General features: G+C 34.2%; 1 long non-coding RNA gene across 1 annotated transcript in view; it reads left to right on the top strand.

Annotated features, from left to right (window-relative positions):
- The window catches only part of LOC136035823 (uncharacterized), a 36,009-nt gene extending 13,457 nt beyond the window's left edge, over positions 1-22,552 (top strand). Inside the window, exon 2 of the long non-coding RNA XR_010619518.1 lies at positions 22,472-22,552. This is a non-coding gene — a long non-coding RNA (uncharacterized LOC136035823). The remainder of the gene's footprint in view (positions 1-22,471) is intronic.
- The last annotated feature ends 4,815 nt before the right edge of the window (positions 22,553-27,367 follow it).

Here is a 27,367-nt window from a genome sequence, read left to right as displayed (position 1 = left end):
GTTCAATACAGCAATACAAAATCTCCAGTAGTCTGCTACAGTAGAACGTCTTTTTTCTCTAAAAATGTTGTCCTATCTAAGGATTTTCTCTAGGATGTTTTGTCCTTGACAGAATATCCAGACGTTGTAAGATTTTTCAAAATGTTCAACACTGCAATACCATTGTCTGCTCCAGTACCTTACACTTTACATAAAGGTTTGAGTCCTTGACAGAATATCCAGACGTTGTAAGATTCTTCGTAAAGTTCAATACAGCAATGCAAAATCTCCAGTAGTCTGCTCCAGTAGAACGTCTTTTTTCTCTAGAAATGTTGTCTTCTCTAAGAATTTTCTCTAGGATGTTCTATCCTTGACAGAATATCCAGACGTTGTAAGATTTTTCAAATGTTCAACACTGCAATACCATTGTCTGCTCCAGTACCTCACTCTTTACACAAAGTTTTGAGTCCTTGACAGAATATCCAGACGTTGTAAGATTTTTCAAAATTTTCAACACTGCAATACCATTGTCTGCTCCAGTACCTCACTCTTTACACAATGGTTTGAGTCCTTGATAGAATATCCAGATGTAAGATTTTTCGAAAAGTTCAATACAGCAATACAAAATCTCCAGTAGTCTGCTCCAGTAGAACGTCTATTTTCCCTAAAAATATTTTCCTCTCTAAGAATTTTCTCTAGGATGTTCTGTCCTTGACAGAATATCCAGACGTTGTAAGATTTTTCAAAAAGTTCAATACAGCAATACAAAATCTCCAGTAGTCTGCTCCAATAGAACGTCTTTTTTCTCTATAATTTTCTCTAGGATGTTCTGTTCTTGACAGAATATCCAGAAGTTGTAAGATTTTTCAAAATGTTCAGCACTGCAATACCATTGTCTGCTCCAGTACCTCACGCTTTACACAAAGGTTTGAGTCCTTGACAGAATATCCAGACGTTGTAAGATTTTTCATAAAGTTCAATACAGCAATACAAAATCTCCAGTAGTTTTCTCCAGTAGAACTTCTTTTCTCTTTAGAAATGTTGTCCTCTCTAAGTATTTCCTCTAGGATGTTCTGTCCTTGACAGAATATCCAGACGTTGTAAGATTTTTCAAAATGTTCAACACTGCAATACCATTGTCTGCTCCAGTACCTCACTCTTTACACAAAGGTTTGAGTCCTTGACAGAATATCTAGACGTTGTAAGATTTTTCAAAATGTTCAACACTGCAATACCATTGTCTGCTCCATTAGAACGTCTTTTTTCTCTAGAAATGTTGTCCTCTCTAAGAATTTTCTCTAGGATGTTCTGTCCTTGACAGAATATCCAGACGTTGTAAGATTTTTCAAAAAGTTCAATACAGCAATACAAAATCTCCAGTAGTCTGCTCCAATAGAACGTCTTTTTTCTCTTTGAATGTTGTGCTCTCTAAGAATTTTCTCTAGGATGTTTTGTCCTTGACAGAATATCCAGAAGTTGTCAGATTTTTCAAAATGTTCAGCACTGCAATACCATTGTCTGCTCCAGTACCTCACGCTTTACACAAAGGTTTGAGTCCTTGACAGAATATCCAGACGTAAGATTTTTCATAAACTTCAATACAGCAATACAAAATCTCCAGTAGTTTGCTCCAGTAGAACTTCTTTTCTCTTTAGAAATGTTGTCCTCTCTAAGAATTTCCTCTAGGATGTTCTGTCCTTGACAGATTATCCAGACGTTGTAAGATTTTTCAAAATGTTCAACACTGCAGTACCATTGTCTGCTCCAGTACCTCACTCTTTACACAAAGGTTTGAGTCCTTGACAGAATATCTAGACGTTGTAAGATTTTTCAAAATGTTCAACACTGCAATACCATTGTCTGCTCCAGTACCTCACGCTTTACACAAAGGTTTGAGTCCTTGACAGAATATCCAGTCGTTTTAAGATTTTTCATAAAGTTCAATACAGCAATACAAAATCTCCAGTAGTCTGCTCCAGTAGAACGTATTTTTTCTCTAGAAATGTTGTCCTCTCTAAGAATTTTCTCTAGGATGTTCTGTCCTTGACCGAATATCCAGAAGGTGTAAGATTTTTCAAAATGTTCAGCACTGCAATACCATTGTCTGCTCCAGTACCTCACGCTTTACACAAAGGTTTGAGTCCTTGAGAGAATATCCAGACGTTGTAAGATTTTTCATAAAGTTCAATACAGCAATACAAAATCTCCAGTAGTCTGCTCCAGTAGAACGTCTTTTTTCTGTAGAGATGTTGTCTTCTCTAAGAATTTTTTCTAGGATGTTCTGTCCTTGACAGAATATCCAGACGTTGTAAGATTTTTCAAAATGTTCAACACTGCAATACCAATGTCTGCTCCAGTACCTCACTCTTTACACAAAGGTTTGAGTCCTTGACAGAATACCCAGACATTGTAAGATTTTTCAAAAGGTTCAATACAGCAATACAAAATCTCCAGTAGTCTGCTCCAGTAGAACGTCTTTCTTCTCTAGAAATGTTGTCCTCTAAGAATTTTTCTCTAGGATGTTCTGTCCTTGACAGAATATCCAGACGTTGTAAGATGTTTCAAAATGTTCAACACTGCAATACCATTGTCTTCTCCAGCACCTCACTCTTTACACAAAGGTTTGAGTCCTTGACAGACTACGTTGTAAGATTTTTCAAAATGTTCAACACTGCAATACCATTGTCTGCTCCAGTACCTCACTCTTTACACAATGGTTTGAATCCTTGATAGAATATCCAGATATTGTAAGATATTTCGAAAAGTTCAATACAGCAATACAAAATCTCCAGTAGTCTGCTCCAGTAGAACGTCTATTTTCTCTAGAAATGGTGTCCTCTCTAAGAATTTTCTCTAGGATGTTCTGTCCTTGACAGAATATCCAGAAGTTGTAAGATTTCTCAATATGTTCAGCACTGCAATACCATTGTCTGCTCCAGTACCTCACGCTTTACACAAAGGTTTGAGTCCTTGACAGAATATCCAGACGTTGTAAGATTTTTCATAAAGTTCAATACAGCAATACAAAATCTCCTGTAGTCTGCTCCAGTAGAACGTTTTTTTTTCTCTAGAAATGTTGTCCTCTCTAAGAATTTTCTCTAGGATGTTCTGTCCTTGACCGAATATCCAGAAGTTGTAAGATTTTTCAAAATGTTCAGCACTGCAATAACATTGTCTGCTCCTGTACCTCACGCTTTACACAAAGGTTTGAGTCCATGACAGAATATCCAGACGTTGTAAGATTTTTCAAAATGTTCAACACTGCAATACCATTGTCTGCTCCAGTACCTCACTCTTTACACAAAGGTTTGAGTCCTTGACAGAATATCCAGACGTTGTAAGATTTTTCAAAAAGTTCAATTCAGCAATACAAAATCTCCAGTAGTCTGCTCCAATAGAACGTCTTTTTTCTCTAGAAATGTTGTCCTCTCTAAGAATTTTCTCTAGGATGTTCTGTCCTTGACAGAATATCCAGACGTTTTTCTCCAGTAGAACGTCTTTTTTCTCATTGGAGTTTGGTTTTCAATACAAAGCAGAGCCAGTTTGGATATAAAATTTGAAAAACTTATGTTGTTAAAAGCAATCTCCCAACTTCAATAAAAAATTATGTAGAAATTTTAATCTTAAGTGATATGCTTTGAAAAAAAGGTGTTTTGCAGCTAGAGTAATTTGTATTTTAAATACATATTTTGTAATTATATAAATTAAATATGCAGATTTTCAGCGCTCCAAATATTATAAGTTGTTTTGTCTGACAATACTCCTAGACCATTACACTCTTATAATATTTTTCAATCACTAAACAACAAGTTTATGTCAGAAGCTCTTAATGATACCACTCCTCCTCATTTGTTCAAATCAACTGTATCAAATTGTACAATTCTTTATTGTTTAGATAGCTGAGTATTTTTTCACCACATTCATTTGGTAATTCAGCCAATCCATTGAGGAGAAAATGCAAACTTCTATTGGCTAATTCAAGTAACACTTTCTTTTCTATGGTCTTTCTGAATTTTCGAGCTATTATTAAATTACATACTGGGAATTTTGCTTCCCAGTTTGCTGATTTCAGTAAACTTCTCAAGGAGTTTTCATTCATCGTACATAGTTGTATCAAGCTTATTCCTTTGATGAAAATTTTGTAGAAAGAAATTTTACAAAATACTAGCTCCCTTTTCATTTTTTCTAGTTCCGTTTCTAGTTGACCCCACTTTGAACAGGGAATAAAGAATTTTAGGAGAAATTTGTTTCTTTTATTTACGTATGAATTTTCCCCTATCATTTTTAATACGTGGTGTGCTAGATCTAAAGCAATACTGGAGTTGTTGTGATTTAGGGCAACATCAAACGCTGTACGGTCACTTTTATTCGTGATGTTTACGTCAGCTCCATACTTCAAAAGTGTTGCAACAAACTCTTCATTTCCTACATCCAAGACAGCATAATGAAGTATTGTCGAGCCATCCTTGTCTCTAGTGTTTACTTCGCAGCCATGCTTTAAAAGTAATTTGGTAATTGCTGTGTTTTTGCTAATCATAGCTTGGCGAAGTAGCGCGTATCCATCTGACCATTTTTGAATGTAGGACAGTCCAAAAGAGTTGATTAGCTCCTTTGCTCTTTCTAGGTTTCCTTCGTGAATTGCACGAATTAAACTACTGTTTACCACCTGTTTATCGAGCATGGCTACATTCCTTCTTTTTCCCATTTTTTTCTTGTCCTTCAATTCTTGTTTTTCTAAACATTGATCGACTTCATTGCTCAACAGCAGGGCACATTTACCCAGTGTTCTTTTATCATCAGGATGACACAACACTGTTTTCTTATCCCTCTCTTTCCCATTCAGGTTGGTTCTGCTTGATTTTTTAGAAGTACTAGACATTATCAAATACAATCAATAACTGAACCTAACCATGTGGATTCCTATTTATAAAGTAAATTTGACGTCATATTTATTGACGTCACTTTGATGCTCACATAATGAAGTCACCTACAAATATAAAAGGCTGCATGGAGGCTAAAATGACGTCATACCAAAAATCACATAATAATAATGCAATAAAGTGAAATGAAAAGCAGAGTGGGTAAAACATATTATTTGTTTTCCTTTTTTACCATGACCCTTAGTCCCACGTTAAAGGTTATTGCGAGAACAAATTAATGCGAATCTCCAAAGCTATTCCATCAAAAAAGCGTCTGAGGGAAAAGTATACCATCAAAAAAGTGTCAGATTGAAATAAAAATTATGCCATTGAAATTTTCTTTGTCAAAAACTTAACTTCATACAGAGAAATTACAGACCTACCCTTGAACATCAAAAAATATCGCTTTTTGGATGAGTAGTACTGACGCCAAGGGCAAAATTGTAATTAGTACCTCTGTCCCTGTGTCTCTAATAAAATTATCAGTTCCAACTAAAAAAAAATGTCACCAACATTTTTGTTCATTAAAAAAATCGTTTATTTATTTCTCACTTTTCTCACTTTAGCCCGTGATTCCCAACGGGGGTACATGCAGGCCCCGTCGGTGGACCATTGTAATATTTTGGTGGCTTATGAGAGGAGGTAAAGTCTTTGGCAGACCGTACTTTAGAACCTTAATTTTGAAAAAAAAAATGTTTAATTTCAAAGAAAAACACGGAATATTCTGATAATGTCGGCTATTGTATAAGAGGAGTTTTAAGCAGACGCTACTTTTAATTATCGTAAAATATGCCTAGAGGACGAACCGAAAAAAATTGCCAGTTTCCTGGCTTTTTTTAGCTTTCTTCCGGTAAATGCCTGTAATATTTCATGGAATGTTTTGTTTTCAACACGATAGATGTATCAAACTTTTGAGTCGGCATCATTGATGTTAGTGGAGGGCTGTTTTATAGACCAAATGCTGTATTGATTCTAACTAGATTTTTATGCTTAAAATTTTTTAGCAGTTTGAAACCATTATGGTTTTCTTGAATACCATCTATCCCTATTTTATTCACCTGGGCATTAAATTGTGTATTTCTACTTGGTACCTTGTCTATTTGTTCCTATAGTTGTAAATAAAATTCATTTAGACTACTACTATGGCTGATAACCTGCACTTTTTTGTCATTAAATGAACAACTAGCATTCTATTATTAATACCTTAGCAACCTAAACAGGACTTGGCAGCTTCTGTGTTAATTGTCAGCCCTACTCCCTGTCTATACACCCCGTTTTTCCTGCATGAGTAAATAAATTCTATATCACCTAATTTGATGTTTCCTATCCCTGTGATATGAGTTTGTGAAACTCCTAATAAGACCAGAATGAAGCGTCTGAATTCGTCATTTAATATGTCTGTACAATAGTTGCTCTTTAACGTCATAATATTTCAAGCTACAATTTTCATATTTTTTAAATCATTGAAATTATTTTATGGAGGTTTTCGTGTCATTCTAGGCCCATCTTGGTGAGAACAACGTTCTCCACGGTTGGTGATGCTCTTCTATTAACACGAGTTGAAATCTTGTTCAGACAATCTCAAGCCTATTGCCTCCAACTCATCATATATATATGCCTACAAGTATTATGCTACTGCTGGGAGGCAGTCATAATATATAAACTAGCTAGGAAGGGATTTTTCAGCCCGTATAGCGCATCAAAATAAGCCATTAAATCATTGAAAATATACTTTCAGCTAAAAAACTTGTTGTTATTTTAAATTCTGAATGTTTTGGAATTAATGCATGTTTGGATTTTGGCTGTCCGCGTATAGATAATTAAAATAAAACCTGCATATTAATTTATTTGGGCTAAATAGCTTTCTCATAGTTTCAATCTGAAGATTTCGAGAAAAAAGGAGTGGGGGAGGAGGCCTAGTTGCCCTCTACTTTTTTGATTACTTAAAAAGGCAACTAGAAAAGTAAAAAATAGACGTAACTTACTAATTAACTAACATTTCCAACTTCTATATTCGTATGTTTTTGTTTCGTATATGAGGGGGTTAACTTCCTTGTCAATATCCAGCTCTTTACGCGAAAGCTTAAATTTTGTCGTAAGTCCTTAAGAATGGCCCCTGAATCACAAAGGCTGTAGAATAAATAGTTGAAGTTAATTAAAATACTTTAGCGTAAAGAGCAAGGTATTACGAGGAGGTGAACCCCTCATATGCATAATAGTCTCTGTTCGTTTGAAGTTTTTATGCTGCTCCTTATTTTCAGTTGAAGAAACTTTTCGTATTTATTTTTATTTTATTTTAAATAATACTAGAAAAGTCAATCCCACTTCATTGAAATTCTCTTCCCCCTTGACAAATTCCCCCATGAAAAATTTTTCCCACGTAGCCCCATCTCCCCCCCCCCCTCCATAAAAGATCCCCCTGAAAAAAGATGTACACTTCCCAATAACCATTACTATATGCGAATAATTGTCAAAGTTTGTAACTTAGAGGCCCTCCCACGGGGACTGTGGGGGAGTAAGTCGTCCCCAAAGACATAGTTACTAGGTTTTTTGACTATGGTGAATAAAATGGCTATCTCCGAATTTTGATATGGTGACTTTGGGGGAAAAATGAGTGTGGAAGGGGGCCTAGTCTCACTCCAACTTGTTTCGGTCACTTAAAAAGGGCACTAGAAATTCTAATTTCCGTTAGAATGAGCCCTCTTGTGACATTTTAGGACCAGCGAGTCGATACGATCCTTACCTCTCTGATCTTTACTGCGAAGTCTGGCCTTTTAAGATTTTCAAAGCACTAAAAAACTTTTATTGATGAACAAAATATCTAGAAGGAGAAAGTCCCCATTATAACCAGAGTAATTTATATTTACTTAAATTTTTAAACTTTCTCCTTAATTTAGTTGAAAAACCTTTTCTATTTGTTTAATTACATTTAATGAAACTGTTAGTTTTATGAATACTATACGTTTGGTAGCGCAGAAGAAACTATCAATATTTCAAAGATTTTGATGAATAATCAAACAGTTTGTGGTAATGAACTGTAAGGAGTGACCCGAATCAATAGTAACCTAAAATTTTAAAAAACGGAATTTTGATACCAATACATATATCAAAAGAATTGGATTATTTATAATGATTTCAAATATATAAGTTTCATTAAGTTTAGTTATACCCATCAAATGTACGAGCCTGAAAGAAATTCTCTAATATCCGAAAAAAGGATGAATATCCCCTAGAAGTAACAGAGTTTTGCACAACATTACAAACACAGCATCAGATTCAGCATATCAAAGAACCCTATTATAGAGGTATCAGGTTCATACCTGCCAAAATGTGAAATTTTGTAATTTTTGCCAGAAGAAAGATAACGGATGCGTGTTTATTTGTTGTTGTTTTTTGCCATGGGGTAATCGTATTGACCCAGTGGGTCTAGAGTGTCGGGAAATGGTACATTCTAGTTCTAGTTTCCTTCTAAAGTAAATAAAATTGAAATTGGAGGACAACTAGACCCTTTTTTTATGCCACTTTTTTCTCCAAAATTATCTGATCATAATTTTGAGATATCTTTTTTTAAGCGTAGTTGAAACGCCAAATAACTATATCTGTGGACATAAGATGACCCCTTAAGGCCCTTGGACAAAGGTTTCTAAGTAATAAAATTTGTTAATTGTTTTATTTTTTATTCGGAAGTATGCATATTTCCATGGAGAATTTCCATGGAGAAGAAAGTATCCAGGGGGTTAACTTTTCAGGGAAAAATTTTTCACTGGGTTAATTATCCAGAATTCCAATACGAAGTTTCTTTATATGCCTTGCTTTCTCTTTACCGATTGAATTTTACGCATGGAGATGTTGACAGTAACTGTCCAGGCTAAATTTTCACGAGAATTGAAATGTCCAGAGTATATTTCCATTGGGACGGTAATTTGTCCGTGAACGTGCAGCCAGGTATGGTGGTGCTATTTAAAAAACATTAGAAATTAAACACAAGACGAGTTTTTAAACCGAAAGTAAGGAGCAACATTAAAACTTAAAAGAACAGAAATTATAATGTATATGAGGTTGGTTACCCCCTCCTCAACACCTCACTCTTTACACTAAGGTGTGCTTCCTTGACAGAGTATTCAGGCGTTGTAAGATTTTTCAAAAAGTTCAATGCTGCAACACCATTGTCTGCTCCATTAGAAGGTCTTTTTTCTCTAGAAATGTTGTCCTCTCTAAGAATTTTCTCTAGGATGTTCTGTCCTTGACAGAATATCCGGACGTTGTAAGATTTTTCAAAATGTTCAACACTGCAATACCATTGTTTGCTCCAGTATTTCACTCTTTACACAAAGGTTTGAGTCCTTGACAGAATATCCAGACGTTGTAATATTTTTCAAAATGTTCAACACTGCAATACCATTGTCTGCTCGAGTACCTCACTCTTTACACAAAGGTTTGAGTCCTAGACAGAATATCCAGACATTGTAAGATTTTTCAAACAGTTCAATACAGCAATACAAAATCTCCAGTAGTCTGCTACAGTAGAACGTCTTTTTTCTCTAAAAATGTTGTCCTATCTAAGGATTTTCTCTAGGATGTTTTGTCCTTGACAGAATATCCAGACGTTGTAAGATTTTTCAAAATGTTCAACACTGCAATACCATTGTCTGCTCCAGTACCTTACACTTTACATAAAGGTTTGAGTCCTTGACAGAATATCCAGACGTTGTAAGATTCTTCGTAAAGTTCAATACAGCAATGCAAAATCTCCAGTAGTCTGCTCCAGTAGAACGTCTTTTTTCTCTAGAAATGTTGTCTTCTCTAAGAATTTTCTCTAGGATGTTCTATCCTTGACAGAATATCCAGACGTTGTAAGATTTTTCAAATGTTCAACACTGCAATACCATTGTCTGCTCCAGTACCTCACTCTTTACACAAAGTTTTGAGTCCTTGACAGAATATCCAGACGTTGTAAGATTTTTCAAAATTTTCAACACTGCAATACCATTGTCTGCTCCAGTACCTCACTCTTTACACAATGGTTTGAGTCCTTGATAGAATATCCAGATGTAAGATTTTTCGAAAAGTTCAATACAGCAATACAAAATCTCCAGTAGTCTGCTCCAGTAGAACGTCTATTTTCCCTAAAAATATTGTCCTCTCTAAGAATTTTCTCTAGGATGTTCTGTCCTTGACAGAATATCCAGACGTTGTAAGATTTTTCAAAAAGTTCAATACAGCAATACAAAATCTCCAGTAGTCTGCTCCAATAGAACGTCTTTTTTCTCTATAATTTTCTCTAGGATGTTCTGTTCTTGACAGAATATCCAGAAGTTGTAAGATTTTTCAAAATGTTCAGCACTGCAATACCATTGTCTGCTCCAGTACCTCACGCTTTACACAAAGGTTTGAGTCCTTGACAGAATATCCAGACGTTGTAAGATTTTTCATAAAGTTCAATACAGCAATACAAAATCTCCAGTAGTTTTCTCCAGTAGAACTTCTTTTCTCTTTAGAAATGTTGTCCTCTCTAAGTATTTCCTCTAGGATGTTCTGTCCTTGACAGAATATCCAGACGTTGTAAGATTTTTCAAAATGTTCAACACTGCAATACCATTGTCTGCTCCAGTACCTCACTCTTTACACAAAGGTTTGAGTCCTTGACAGAATATCTAGACGTTGTAAGATTTTTCAAAATGTTCAACACTGCAATACCATTGTCTGCTCCATTAGAACGTCTTTTTTCTCTAGAAATGTTGTCCTCTCTAAGAATTTTCTCTAGGATGTTCTGTCCTTGACAGAATATCCAGACGTTGTAAGATTTTTCAAAAAGTTCAATACAGCAATACAAAATCTCCAGTAGTCTGCTCCAATAGAACGTCTTTTTTCTCTTTGAATGTTGTGCTCTCTAAGAATTTTCTCTAGGATGTTTTGTCCTTGACAGAATATCCAGAAGTTGTCAGATTTTTCAAAATGTTCAGCACTGCAATACCATTGTCTGCTCCAGTACCTCACGCTTTACACAAAGGTTTGAGTCCTTGACAGAATATCCAGACGTTGTAAGATTTTTCATAAACTTCAATACAGCAATACAAAATCTCCAGTAGTTTGCTCCAGTAGAACTTCTTTTCTCTTTAGAAATGTTGTCCTCTCTAAGAATTTCCTCTAGGATGTTCTGTCCTTGACAGAATATCCAGACGTTGTAAGATTTTTCAAAATGTTCAACACTGCAGTACCATTGTCTGCTCCAGTACCTCACTCTTTACACAAAGGTTTGAGTCCTTGACAGAATATCTAGACGTTGTAAGATTTTTCAAAATGTTCAACACTGCAATACCATTGTCTGCTCCAGTACCTCACGCTTTACACAAAGGTTTGAGTCCTTGACAGAATATCCAGTCGTTTTAAGATTTTTCATAAAGTTCAATACAGCAATACAAAATCTCCAGTAGTCTGCTCCAGTAGAACGTATTTTTTCTCTAGAAATGTTGTCCTCTCTAAGAATTTTCTCTAGGATGTTCTGTCCTTGACCGAATATCCAGAAGGTGCAAGATTTTTCAAAATGTTCAGCACTGCAATACCATTGTCTGCTCCAGTACCTCACGCTTTACACAAAGGTTTGAGTCCTTGAGAGAATATCCAGACGTTGTAAGATTTTTCATAAAGTTCAATACAGCAATACAAAATCTCCAGTAGTCTGCTCCAGTAGAACGTCTTTTTTCTGTAGAGATGTTGTCTTCTCTAAGAATTTTTTCTAGGATGTTCTGTCCTTGACAGAATATCCAGACGTTGTAAGATTTTTCAAAATGTTCAACACTGCAATACCAATGTCTGCTCCAGTACCTCACTCTTTACACAAAGGTTTGAGTCCTTGACAGAATACCCAGACATTGTAAGATTTTTCAAAAGGTTCAATACAGCAATACAAAATCTCCAGTAGTCTGCTCCAGTAGAACGTCTTTCTTCTCTAGAAATGTTGTCCTCTAAGAATTTTTCTCTAGGATGTTCTGTCCTTGACAGAATATCCAGACGTTGTAAGATGTTTCAAAATGTTCAACACTGCAATACCATTGTCTTCTCCATCACCTCACTCTTTACACAAAGGTTTGAGTCCTTGACAGACTACGTTGTAAGATTTTTCAAAATGTTCAACACTGCAATACCATTGTCTGCTCCAGTACCTCACTCTTTACACAATGGTTTGAATCCTTAATAGAATATCCAGATATTGTAAGATATTTCGAAAAGTTCAATACAGCAATACAAAATCTCCAGTAGTCTGCTCCAGTAGAACGTCTATTTTCTCTAGAAATGGTGTCCTCTCTAAGAATTTTCTATAGGATGTTCTGTCCTTGACAGAATATCCAGAAGTTGTAAGATTTTTCAATATGTTCAGCACTGCAATACCATTGTCTGCTCCAGTACCTCACGCTTTACACAAAGGTTTGAGTCCTTGACAGAATATCCAGACGTTGTAAGATTTTTCATAAAGTTCAATACAGCAATACAAAATCTCCTGTAGTCTGCTCCAGTAGAACGTTTTTTTTTTTCTCTAGAAATGTTGTCCTCTCTAAGAATTTTCTCTAGGATGTTCTGTCCTTGACCGAATATCCAGAAGTTGTAAGATTTTTCAAAATGTTCAGCACTGCAATAACATTGTCTGCTCCTGTACCTCACGCTTTACACAAAGGTTTGAGTCCATGACAGAATATCCAGACGTTGTAAGATTTTTCAAAATGTTCAACACTGCAATACCATTGTCTGCTCCAGTACCTCACTCTTTACACAAAGGTTTGAGTCCTTGACAGAATATCCAGACGTTGTAAGATTTTTCAAAAAGTTCAATTCAGCAATACAAAATCTCCAGTAGTCTGCTCCAATAGAACGTCTTTTTTCTCTAGAAATGTTGTCCTCTCTAAGAATTTTCTCTAGGATGTTCTGTCCTTGACAGAATATCCAGACGTTTTTCTCCAGTAGAACGTCTTTTTTCTCATTGGAGTTTGGTTTTCAATACAAAGCAGAGCCAGTTTGGATATAAAATTTGAAAAACTTATGTTGTTAAAAGCAATCTCCCAACTTCAATAAAAAATTATGTAGAAATTTTAATCTTAAGTGATATGCTTTGAAAAAAAGGTGTTTTGCAGCTAGAGTAATTTGTATTTTAAATACATATTTTGTAATTATATAAATTAAATATGCAGATTTTCAGCGCTCCAAATATTATAAGTTGTTTTGTCTGACAATACTCCTAGACCATTACACTCTTATAATATTTTTCAATCACTAAACAACAAGTTTATGTCAGAAGCTCTTAATGATACCACTCCTCCTCATTTGTTCAAATCAACTGTATCAAATTGTACAATTCTTTATTGTTTAGATAGCTGAGTATTTTTTCACCACATTCATTTGGTAATTCAGCCAATCCATTGAGGAGAAAATGCAAACTTCTATTGGCTAATTCAAGTAACACTTTCTTTTCTATGGTCTTTCTGAATTTTCGAGCTATTATTAAATTACATACTGGGAATTTTGCTTCCCAGTTTGCTGATTTCAGTAAACTTCTCAAGGAGTTTTCATTCATCGTACATAGTTGTATCAAGCTTATTCCTTTGATGAAAATTTCGTAGAAAGAAATTTTACAAAATACTAGCTCCCTTTTCATTTTTTCTAGTTCCGTTTCTAGTTGACCCCACTTTGAACAGGGAATAAAGAATTTTAGGAGAAATTTGTTTCTTTTATTTACGTATGAATTTTCCCCTATCATTTTTAATACGTGGTGTGCTAGATCTAAAGCAATACTGGAGTTGTTGTGATTTAGGGCAACATCAAACGCTGTACGGTCACTTTTATTCGTGATGTTTACGTCAGCTCCATACTTCAAAAGTGTTGCAACAAACTCTTCATTTCCTACATCCAAGACAGCATAATGAAGTATTGTCGAGCCATCCTTGTCTCTAGTGTTTACTTCGCAGCCATGCTTTAAAAGTAATTTGGTAATTGCTGTGTTTTTGCTAATCATAGCTTGGCGAAGTAGCGCGTATCCATCTGACCATTTTTGAATGTAGGACAGTCCAAAAGAGTTGATTAGCTCCTTTGCTCTTTCTAGGTTTCCTTCGTGAATTGCACGAATTAAACTACTGTTTACCACCTGTTTATCGAGCATGGCTACATTCCTTCTTTTTCCCATTTTTTTCTTGTCCTTCAATTCTTGTTTTTCTAAACATTGATCGACTTCATTGCTCAACAGCAGGGCACATTTACCCAGTGTTCTTTTATCATCAGGATGACACAACACTGTTTTCTTATCCCTCTCTTTCCCATTCAGGTTGGTTCTGCTTGATTTTTTAGAAGTACTAGACATTATCAAATACAATCAATAACTGAACCTAACCATGTGGATTCCTATTTATAAAGTAAATTTGACGTCATATTTATTGACGTCACTTTGATGCTCACATAATGAAGTCACCTACAAATATAAAAGGCTGCATGGAGGCTAAAATGACGTCATACCAAAAATCACATAATAATAATGCAATAAAGTGAAATGAAAAGCAGAGTGGGTAAAACATATTATTTGTTTTCCTTTTTTACCATGACCCTTAGTCCCACGTTAAAGGTTATTGCGAGAACAAATTAATGCGAATCTCCAAAGCTATTCCATCAAAAAAGCGTCTGAGGGAAAAGTATACCATCAAAAAAGTGTCAGATTGAAATAAAAATTATGCCATTGAAATTTTCTTTGTCAAAAACTTAACTTCATACAGAGAAATTACAGACCTACCCTTGAACATCAAAAAATATCGCTTTTTGGATGAGTAGTACTGACGCCAAGGGCAAAATTGTAATTAGTACCTCTGTCCCTGTGTCTCTAATAAAATTATCAGTTCCAACTAAAAAAAAATGTCACCAACATTTTTGTTCATTAAAAAAATCGTTTATTTATTTCTCACTTTTCTCACTTTAGCCCGTGATTCCCAACGGGGGTACATGCAGGCCCCGTCGGTGGACCATGGTAATATTTTGGTGGCTTATGAGAGGAGGTAAAGTCTTTGGCAGACCGTACTTAAGAACCTTAATTTTGAAAAAAAAAATATTTAATTTCAAAGAAAAACACGGAATATTCTGATAATGTCGGCTATTGTATAAGAGGAGTTTTAAGCAGACGCTACTTTTAATTATCGTAAAATATGCCTAGAGGACGAACCGAAAAAAATTGCCAGTTTCCTGGCTTTTTTTAGCTTTCTTCCGGTAAATGCCTGTAATATTTCATGGAATGTTTTGTTTCCAACACGATAGATGTATCAAACTTTTGAGTCGACATCATTGATGTTAGTGGAGGGCTGTTTTATAGAAGTGGGACTGAGAGGGAGGCTGAGTAGCTCTAGTAGCTCTTTGGACTTTAAAAAGTATGCAAGAGCTTACTATTTCCAGTCAAGTGAACTCCTTCCCTATTTTTTAGGCTAGCCCCTTCCATTCGAAGAAAGATGGGATACAGATTTCTTGGTACCTTTCTGACTCTTTTTTGGGCTACAATTAAAAAAACAATTTTTTGATTTGTTTTTCCTCTGCAGTGAGGCCCTTTTAGTCCAAGGTTCTCCTATAATTAAGTATCCCTTTCTATTCTCCTTTTTCCCAGAAGTCATTCTATATTAATCTGAAGGCTCAATTAGAGTTAAAAATTTTTGCTTTAAATTTTGCTTTTTGAGGCAACTACCACTCCCGCACACATGAATCGATCTACTTTCACTCCTTCATAACAGAAGATTCACGTTAAACAACATTTCATAAAATATTATGAAATAAAAAACAAATTAATTTAGTTCAATGAAGCTTTGAAAAAAATGTCGGAAACCACTTTTCTGCAATAAGAAGGGAAGTATCACCCCTAAGCACCGTTATTCAGGATTAGTGTAAAAGAAGGGAGGTGAGAGATAAAGGACACAAAACGATGAATAGTTTAAAGAAGATACAATCGTAGATAAAAAAAAAAGTCTGTAAAAAAAAAACAACAAAGATTAAAAGGACAATATATCAGTCAAAACCTTGGTTGGACCGTCCTCAGTGCCAAAGTTTGTTTTGTAGACGTTAAAAGGACCCTATTATTTTAATTAAAAAGCCTTTGTTTTTCATGAGTCGTGGTTAAAGAGTTTGGACAAAAATTCATACTCTGACGGAAAGAGCAGTGTCTTGACGAATGGGAAAATCACTTTAATATACGGAATAATTTCTGTTCGTTTTAGGTTTTGATGTTGCTCCATACTTTCAGTTGATTTGTTTTTATTTCCTGATGGTTTTTAAATAAGACCAGGAATCTGGCTCTTCTCAATGAAATTTTTTTACCCATAAAGTGTCCCCTCCCCCTGGAAAATTCCTGCCAGACAAGTCCATTCTAGCTTACCATTTCCTGCGAACGATTCCAGGTGAAATTTGTTTTTAGCACATTTTCATTTGAAAATCTTTTTCAGATTTTTTTCTAAAGCATACCGGAAATCTCCTCCTCCGGTTAAAAGTTGTTTCCGAAAAATAGCCCCCCTCCCCTTATTAGAAAGTTGCTCCCACTGAAGGTTCCCTATATAAAATTTTTTCCCTTGGAAAACTTCCCTTTGAAGAATGTTTCCCTTGGAAAATCCCCTCCCCCTACGGAGAGACATTTTAGAATATTCCAACCTGGTAAAAATTTCCCCTGGACGATTCTCCTTAACATCCCTACATCTAAATTTGAGTCAACAAAAATGAATAAAAAACAGGTTCGATACAGCCGCCCTTTGAAAAATACGAATTCTTTATTAAAGTCCTGACCTATTTAGGTCGTTTTTGTTGGCCAGTCATCGCTGTTCCCTGTCTTCCAACTGTAGATTTAACTGTCTATTTTTGCTCATCTTCACTTCAGAAAGTTCTTTTTCACGCCTTTTGCTTTAGCAGTTTGGATTCATGCATCATCTCATTTAATTTCTTAAGACGCTACAGATAAAAATGCGTCCTAAATAACCTTATAGTAGAATCAGCGCCTTTGTAAAAGTACGTTATTTATTATTAGACCTTAAAATTTTGCCTTGACTTCTCTTTTGTCATTATGAAAAACATAACGCCAAACATTTGTTTTTTTCATCTGAGGCTGATGAAGTATCAGATTCTTGGCTAATTTAATAAGACATTTAAACTCTAAATGTCTTTATTTATAGCCATTTCATCGCTTGGAGCTTTTATAAAATGTCGAACGTTGACTTTTACCCCCGGCTTCTCTTTTGTCATTATGAAATACATATCGCCGAAACTTTGTTTTTCTGACAAAGGCATGATGAGTATATATGACCTTATCAATGTCAAAATCCCTAACTTAATCATCCTAACTATCATTTTCAATTTTGGCGTGTTTTGATTCTATCTTCTAATTCCATTTTTCTTTCTTCTTCATTTTGTATTTTCGTTACTTCAAACAGTTAGTCAATGCCCCTTTCTTTAGCTGCCACTATTGGTCTAGTTCTTCATTATGGTAAAGGTTGTAGATTTCTTAATTGCTCAGGTGGTGGGACAAAAACTTCTGTTTTCAACGAATTATTATTTATAACATTTAAAAATTTTGTTTTTTCGGTCTTGTCACATTTGATAGTCCAGGTTGTTGGTATTCACCCATTGTCAATCTAATTTGTTCGGGGTGTTCTCTTGGTCTCATCACGTTTGATAGTTTAGGTAGTTTCAAGGAATCATCATTTGTATTCTTATAGCTGTCATTTTCAATTTCGGCACGTTTTGATTCTTGCTGTAGCTTATCTTCTAATCCCATTTTTATTTCTTCTTCATTTTGGATTTTCATTACTTCAGACAGTTGGGCAAGGCCCTCTGCTTTAGCTGCCCTTATAAGTTTAGTCTTCCAAGATGGTCCAGGTTAAAGATTTGTTAATTGTTTAGGAGGTGGGACAAAAACTTCTTTTGCTTTCAACGAATTATCGTTTATAGCTCTTTTAAACTTTCGGTTTTTGGGTCTTGTTGCATTTGATAGTCCAGGCTGTTTATTTTCACCCATTGTGAATTTAATGGCAATGCCTTTTGCTTTAGCTCTTCTTATGTGTCTAGTCTTACTTGATGGTCAAGGTTGTAGATTTTTTTATTGTTCAGGTGGTGGACAAAAATTTCTTTTTCTTCCAGCGATTTATCGTTTATAGCACTTGTTAATTTTCTTTTTTTTGGGTCCACCTCTAGATAAGTTTTTCTTACTGTTGTGTCTATATTGTTATATTTGATTATCGAAGCAAGTTTGATGTCTAACACAGATTGTTTATTAGGCTTAAAACTTTTGATTTTCTTTTTTAAGGTTTTTCAATTGTTTTAATCAGTATGGAAAGACATTATATTGCGGAATAGAAATCGGACTTGCGGTAATAATCAAGTATCTTTGAATATTTTTGCAATTACCAGTTTTTTGCTCATTCTGCAATTTAATGTCTTCTCACACTTCAGATATTTGATTATTGAAGCTAATTTTTCCAAACTTAAAGCTCTTAACTAATTTCCTCAGACTTTTGACCTATATAGATCGGTTTTTTCTGCGAGAATATATCGAGATAGCGATTTTCCCGAGAAAATATGGAGCGGTTTTCGAGAAAAAATAAACAAAATTATTGATCGTTTACGAAAAATAGTATATATATATATATATATATATATATATATATATATATATATATATATATATATATATATATATATATGTATATATATATATATATATATATATATATATATATATATATATATATATATATATATATATATATATATATATATGGAGCGGTTTTCGAGAAAAAATAAACAAAATTATTGATCGTTTATGAAAAATATATATATAGAACAATTACTTAAGGTTCAAGTTCCCCGTGCAGATCTTAATCTCTCTTGTTTCTGCTCGTCTGTAGTTTCAATATGCATATATATATATATATATATATATATATATATATATATATATATATATATATATATATATATATATATATATATATATATATATATATATATATATATATATATATATATATATATATGTATATGTATATATATTTATATATATATATATATATATATATATATATATATATATATATATATATATATATATATGACATATATGTATATATATATATATATATATATATATATATATATATATATATATATATATATATATATATATGTATATATATATATATATAATCCATATTGGAGTGTTAATAATTCACTGCAGGTGATAGAGTCTTTAACAATGGTTTCAGCTAAAAGAATTGAGTCTTTCGATTTTGCGACAATGTATACTAATTTATCACTTAACGTAGTGTTAGATAATTTAAAAACTGTTATCAAGAAATTTTTCCTCTTATCTAGTAAAAGGTTCTTAAAAATAGACACTTAAAATAAAAAAGCTATATGGACAAATTGCTTTAATACCACAGTTAACTTGAGATGTTACAGCTTGGATATGATTTTTGAGTTATTAGAATTTGTTTTATACAATACTTATATAAGATTTGGTGGTGATTTGTACAAGCAAATCGTGGGAATTCCCATGGGGGGGAATGCCAGCCTATTTATAGCTGACTTGTTTTTAAGTCAACTAGAATATAAATATATGATGGATAAGAATAATCCAAATAATTTAAAACATGTTTTGTAAAATAATAAAAGATTTTTAGATGATATTTTGGTCTCAAAATGTAAGGATTTCATTGATATTTCTAAAAATATATATCCATCAGAGCTTACTCTTGAACCTAGTCATGGCGCTGGTCATAAAGATCATTTCTTAGATTTAAATGTTAATATTTGTGATAATAATAAATTAAGTTTTAAAATGTATAATAAAACGGATGATTTTGATTTTGAAGTGATTAGTTTCCCATTCCCTGAAAGTAATATACACTCAAATATCACATATTCGGCGTTCTTCTCACAGTTACTTCGTTATGCAAGGATCTTTAGTAATTATATTGATTTTAAAAATAGATGTAAAATCTTAAGCCAAAAATTGATATCAAGAGGTTTTTCTGCAAATAAATTAACTTGGCAATTTAAAAAATTTAGTTTTCATTATAACGAGCTTTTAAATAAATATCAAAAGAATTATCTGGAAATACTTAAAGAAATTTTCAACTAATTTCGGAGGTTCGACAAATGATGATGCATCGCCATTTATTTTGAATTGTGTTTCTAATAGAGTGGATTTTTTTTTAAAAATAGCCACATGGTAAAGCTGAATTCTATAATTGTTTAGTTCATTAATTATTATTTTTTTTTTGCAATGTGTTAATATTTGTGATTTGGTAAATTTTATCATATTTAGTTTACCTATTGTTGCTAAAAAGAGGGATATATTAACAGGATAAGCTTGTTTTGGTGTTACTTGTTTGTTTTACGTTTGCTGTTTTTTTTTTTCATAGGCATGTACTTTGGGTGTGATACCTGACACGGGGATGCCATGGATATTCTGTGGTAGCCACAACACTTGGCTGGGTAAAGAATTTAAAGTGGCGAAACCCTATAGGCCAGTGTATTGTGTACTCTCCTGATGAGCCCTTGTGTTGGGTTGTTGCCTCTGAATTATTTGTCTTTATTATTTTTTCTATTGTTTGGTAAATGACGACTTATAGTTATTGACGACATGGCTGCCTGTCAATGGATTATTCTTTATGGTTTATTGTGTTTGGCTATGCTGTTTGACCTATGTGATTGTATGGATGAGTAGGGTTAAGGCCTCATTCAAGTGCTGGTCTATATTAATCACTAATTTAGGAAAACAGTCTTCCTTTTCTCCTTCTGTCTCTTTTTTTTTATGTGTTTGTGCTGTTGCATTGGTGATTTCTCTTTTCATGATATTATTCCAGGTTGGATCCAGTGCTGGTGGAGAAAATGTTTTAGTTTTCTCCCCGACAGACCTTTACCCTGGTCCAGGTTTTTAACCTGATATTGTTAATTATTGGTGAGATGGCACTTATGAAAATTTCATGTTCTTTCATGTGTTTTTTTTATGTGTTTGCGCTGTTGCATTGGTGATTTCTCTTTTCATGATATATATATATATATATTGATCAGCTCATCAAGGACTATTGATAAAAGGGGAAAAAAAATCTCTGTCTTAGTTCAAAAGTTGATTATCTTGCCCGCTGGCCAAGTGTGTAATATCACTAATTAGAAAAGAGCTAAGGCAACGCTCCAATTTCTTTGGCGATGGGCCAGATAGCTGTCGCATACGCTAAGCACTTTCCGGTTTTTTCTGGTTTCAATTTTAACCTCGTCTCTTACCTGGTTGCCTGCTAGAACACAGCTTTCCTCCGAAAGAAAAAGACGTGGCTCAATGAAAAAGAAAAGCCGCACACATTTTGAACAAATATCTTCATCTAATAATAGCATTTAAAAGAACTCGAGTAATTCGCGCTTTCTTTGGAGTTTCTCTACGACAAGTTACGAGCACTACGACCAGTTTTACGAGACTACAAGCAACGAATAAACTATCTATGATTGAATACCAATTTTGAAACTTAGCATTAATATCTAGTTCGTCACTATTTAAAAATTCCAAACTACATTTCTCTAACATTCCTTTATAAAGAATTAGAATATTTTTATCTATGATCACTTTTTATATCCATTTGTGAATTTGTGTTAGGCCTAGTAGCGCTGCTAAAAAAAATTCAGCACATGTTAATATCCCAAAATGGTCAGGTACTTCATTTAATATCACACTGGCATTATGGTAACTGAGATTAGTAAAAATATTATCAATCAATGATGCTGAATTCTTAGTGACCCTGGTTGCGACTGTAATCGTAAGGTTCAACCCATCAATCAAAATAATATTTAAAAACTGGCCAACCTCTAGATTAATAAACAAATTCATTAGATCAAGATTGAAATCATATCATACAGATAAAGGCAAGTTTCTACTCCTAATCATGTCCAACTGCAATTCTAGTAACATAAAAAAATTCATTAATATTACTCGACGGAGGCTTATAAACAACAACCAAATAAAACACCTTAGTTCCCTTGCTAACCTCTAATACCAAACTCTCAAATACCAAACTTTTCATTGTTTCAGAAAGCTCAGAAGCAAAATAAATGTAATAAAAGTAACATAAGAACACTGTCGTCAACATTGGTATTGTTGAATATTGTTGAAATGTCAATATTGTTGAATTGTCAATATTTGGGCTGATAACCAAAACGTGGGTTCAAAACGGAATGAATCTTGAATATGTATAGGACTATATGTATAGGACTGTAAAGAATCTCAACTAAGCGTGGGACTTTTTAAGAATACTTTCAGAAAATAAATCTTTAACTTTCACCGTTTGTTCAGATTCTTTTAAATCATATTTTTGATATCTTAATTTTAATGCTATATATTTTTAATTTATTTTTTCCCCAGATTCCTCTGTTTTAATAAGCTTGTCTATTTTTTTTTTCGTAGTTTTCGCTTTAAGCTGTATCATAGAGAATTACTTAAAACCAGATGCATATAACTGAAACGAGAATAGTTGTTTTAACGCTGCATTTCATTTTGGTTTAGAAACTTATTTATGCGTTTCTTTTAGGCAACGAGTTCGATTGAGTGAGTGATCAGCAGATGATATAGATGAAGTTGTGTTACGAAACGCCAGACTAGGTAGGAAGTTCTTTCGTATCCAACTGTTAACGGATATACCGTATTTAAATGCTCTCGAAAGCTAGTCCTATTCATTGTCAAGCTCAAATTAAAAAGCAATTTTATTTTTCAAATGAACATAAAGACTAATATAAGACATGAAACGAATAGAAATTATCTTAAATATGGGGGGGGGAGAGGTTACGACCATCCTGTCCTCCCAAACTTTATGCTAAACTATGACTAATGCTTACTGAGAGCATTTTAGAAGGCATAGTATAGGCTCTTTTAGAGGCTCTTCTTGGTGTTATGGCGTCACCATAGGTTCGATACAGCTACCCTGAGAAAATACGACTTCTTCCTTAAATTTGTTATCTATTTAGATTGTTTTTCCAGAAATGTAAGTAGCCTATGCCTATTTCAAGAAAGAGTTATGCAGCCGGGCCCGGCCCCCGGCTGCATTTCGAGGCTTGGTCCCAGCATCTGGCACGTGCCAGGCTTGTATATATTGGTTCTTGTTGTCGTATGTCTTGTAACTGCTGATAATGTGAGCTTCTCTTGATGTCATGGCTTCAGATTAGATTCGATGCAACCACACTGGGAAAAATACTAAAAAGCTATATATTTCAAACAAAAAGATGTTATAAATAAATGCATAGTTGCTTGTTAAAAGGGAGTATATATAGTCGATGTTCTTTCTTTTTAAATCATGAGGAGTCAAATATAGGATTTGTTTTCTTCTGGAACTCGTTTTGATTCTCACTGTTGCTTCTTTAATCGCAGGTTTCATTTACAATCCTTTGTATTCGTTGTGTTACTGGTTGTCAAATGGCTTCTTGCCGTTGATCTCGCCTGCACTTCATTTTTGGGCATTACCTCAGACTTCTTTATGCCTTTTACTTTAGGTGTTTGAATTTTTTCAAAATCACGTGCTCCAATGCCTGTGCCTTCTGAAATACTTAAAGTTTGCATAACCATGTTTTATTCTTTTGTTGAAGCACTAAGGAGGCAAATGGGCAATTTTAGTTGAATTAAGAAATTCTGCCATGAATATAATTTCTCTTTCCTGCCTAAAACTTTCCTTATTCAATAATAACTTTTTGAAATATCTAACCCCCGCATTAGCATGTTTATCGTATATTTTAAGTCGCATGTTAGTTTGAAATTCAATTTGATTGGGGGGACATAGAAGAATTCAAAGTATTCTTTACTGTTCCAAGCTGCTGGGGAAGAAAACCGTAGCTTTTGCAAAAGGAATACTTATTACATTAAAGATTAGAGGCAGCGTCTAGAATTTATTGGGTTTTTATGGATATTATTCGGAAGTTATAAAACTCTGTTGATTTCTTCTGTTTTCCATGATGTTTTGTTAATGTGGGATGTATGTATGATACAACAGCATGTATGTGGATGTATGTGTGATTTCGCTCTTGTGTGATTCCGAAATAGATAGTCATGCTGTCTAAGTTGTAGAGGGGGGAGGGGGTAATTAGGAATTCCAATTAGTTTTTTGTTTTAAGTTACTAGCTTTTAAGAGCTAAAAACATAACCTCGGTAGGCATATCCAGGTTTTATGGTTCTTGGCAAAAAAATAGGCTTTCTAGTTTAGAAGTATATGCAATAATCTATACGGATGTGACTTGACTTGACAAGTCAAGACAATTAAAGTCAAGTCAAGACAATTAAAGTCAAGTCAATTAAACAAGAAACGATATACATACATAAATTTATACAAAGGACACAGGGAGGCAACTCGTGAGAGGAAGGCATTAGGAAATAGAATATTCTAATAACATTCTTCTTTCTGCCAAGATTATTCCAGCACTTGGGGGTGCATGTGTGATAGAACAACACTATTGCTCTTGGGTAGTGCCGAATAGATGTATCTTAGAATGTGAGTTTTCTGTGTTTGCATGTGTGTGTGTATGTTTTTTCTTCTTCTTTTTTTGTAGGGAGAGGTGGGGGGGGTCAACTGGGAGCTCCAAGTTGTTTTTTTCTTGCTATGTTCCAAAGTACGAACTTAGAAACTGCAAAAAAAAAACAGTTTCTTTTTGCGAAAGATATGCCTCCTGCTTTATAGATTAGGAATATTGGTTGTAATTTTTCTGGTTTTGAGAAAAAGGGCTTGAGTTATCGACCTGTGAAAATTCGCCTCTGATATGCATTTCGAAGCTTATTTCTACCTTATTTAGATTTTTAAAAGATGTAGCTTTTTACCGGGGCTTCCACTATTAGGGAGATTACCCTATTTTCGGAAGAAATCACTTCATTTAGGGACACTTATTTTCAATTTAGGGATAAAGAGAAATATGGGGTAAAGTAAGGATTTTCAGAGAAATCTAGGGTAAATAAGGATTTTAAGAATTCCCAAAAGAAAGAATTCAACCAAAAGTTTGTCCATACGTGGCTTCATATACCAATTTTTAAAAATTGGATAGATAAAAGAGTGTCACACATGTCAAATAAAACGCTTCTGTACCATATTGTAGATTCTGTTTGAAATATGAATATTGTGAGAAATCAGAGATGATTAGACATGCTCTGACCAAGCAGCATATAAAAGCATGCAATGAAATTGAGACGAGGGTTGGCAGTGGCAGCATTGAAAAACTTTTAACTGTAGGCAGCAATTCCAAAAAACTGGAACAGCGCATCTGCATATTTTTGGCAGAACATAATCCGCCATAACGTCTTACATACAGCTTGATCCCTCTCCTTAGAAAATATTTCTAAAAGACCACGTTCTAGCACAAGCCACTCTCGGTAATCAAAAAAGCTACAAACATTTTGCGATAGAATTTTGCTTTGGTAACACAACCAGTTAATTGAGTTCCTCAAAGCTACTTTTTCTTCGTGATAATTGATAAGATAAATGATTGTACTGTTGACAAGCAACTAGCTACCATATTATTATTTTTTAGTGAGAAAGATAAAAAATTCATGTTGAAGCGTTGGACATTGTTAAGTGAATTGATAGATCAGTTGAGGGTCTGACTACCTGAATCAAACAAGTCATTGAAAAAAAAATAGATTCTCATGCAAAATATTGTTGGGTTTTATGTGGATACTACTAAAAAAATGATTGGAGCCAAATATATCTGCTTCAATGCTAATGAAAACCATGGAGCCCAATGTTATGAATGTGAAATGATTATGCCATCTTAATCACTTATGTTCATCCTATGTATGCTTGTCACTTCCCAAGACACTAGAAAACTTGGCATCAAATACCTATGCCCACTTTTCCAGAAGCGCTTCCAGGCGGGATAAGTAGGCTGAATTTCAGTCTTTCAAAGAAAAGCGCTCTCAATTCTTACACCAGGACAGACCCGTTGGTTGTCCCTTAAGGCATGCATTAAAAGGTCTATTGAGCATTGGGTTGTTCTAGCTCAATATTTTACAGAAACCACGTTTAACGTTACAACTAACTAATGACCTTATTTTGTCAATATTACAAAGCAAGTTGACAAAGCAGTAACTTGAATTCATTGACTGCTCTCTCAGCCCATCCAACGAAGCTAATACGGTCTTTCAATCTGAGCTTCCACTTTTTCCTTTCCTAAAGACAAGTGTCAGCAAACTTGTGAATGATATTACATTTAACTTCATCAAACCAATTCAATGCAAGAACTCGTAGATTTTCAAGAGCCAAGTGATAATTTTGATCTCTTCTTCCAGTTTTGTCGAAAATAATATATAGTGTTAATCAACCCAGTTCCATGGCCATTTCAAGCTCGAAGACGAGATCTATGAAATTTTGGCTTTGGCTGAACTGAGGAATGCAAGAAATTTGAAGCCAAAATCTCTAAGGCTACTATTTGCAAGATTTCCTGTACTAAGAGCAAAATGTTGCCACTAGAAAACGGACTTAGAACGGAGGTTACAGGCAATGACTGATGTCACTGAGCTTTATTTGGCAGCTGCCCAAGTTCAAGACCTATCAGTTTAAGAGTACTGGATGAAGGTAAAAAGTCTGAAGACTCGCAGTGACGAAATCAAGTACCCCAAATTGCGGAGGTTGCTTGTTGGAAGGCCAGACCAGGACGAGACCAGATTAAATAGAAAGTCTCTTCCCCGATTTGACCATCTGGGGGGGGGTGAGAGTCTTGGAAAACGCTTAGAATGGAGGGATGAGATGAAACTTGATGGGAAGAATAAGAACAAGGTCTAGATACGTGATTGACATAACTGGATTGGATTCGCTCTCTTTGGGGGAGCTGGGGGGGGGGGATTTCTAGTACTTTGACGAGTTCAGTGCTTCTGGACGTGCTAGGACAAAACAGAGTGATTTAAGCTACGAAATAACATATACAGCTACCGTCATCAGTAGTAATTCTACTGATGACGATCGCTGTATACTTGACAGAAATATCTGGACTTTTGTATTTTTTTTTTTTTTTTTTTTTTTTTTTTTTTTTTTTTTTTTTTTTTTTTTTTTTTTTTTTACTTTAGATGAATGGATTCATCCCCAATTAAAAATTTATTTGTTCGTCATACAACGGCAGTGTGGTGTAAGACAAGAACACCTAATTTAAGGTATTACGTCAAAAATAGTCCAAGAACCTTTTGAATGTAAGACCAAGAAACTTTTCACATAACCTCTGTTAAAATTACTAATATTGGAACAGCAAAAAAAAAGAAATTTTAATAATTAGCTTGTTTGTGACCCGTTTGTGACCATGCTTCTGCTTGTGACCCATACACAAATACATACCAGAAAATATCTCCATTAATTTTACCTTTATCCTGTTTTTCAGGGAAGTTTTCCAAATACATTTAGATTTAGAAAGCTGATTTTATCTCCATCTCTACCTTTTATCTCCAATCGATTAATGTCCTTTTTCTT

This window comes from Artemia franciscana, chromosome 14, assembly GCF_032884065.1.
Source record: "Artemia franciscana chromosome 14, ASM3288406v1, whole genome shotgun sequence".
Lineage (NCBI taxonomy): Eukaryota > Metazoa > Arthropoda > Branchiopoda > Anostraca > Artemiidae > Artemia > Artemia franciscana.
Note: the sequence above shows the minus strand (reverse complement) of the source record. Positions and strands in the feature narration are given on the sequence as shown.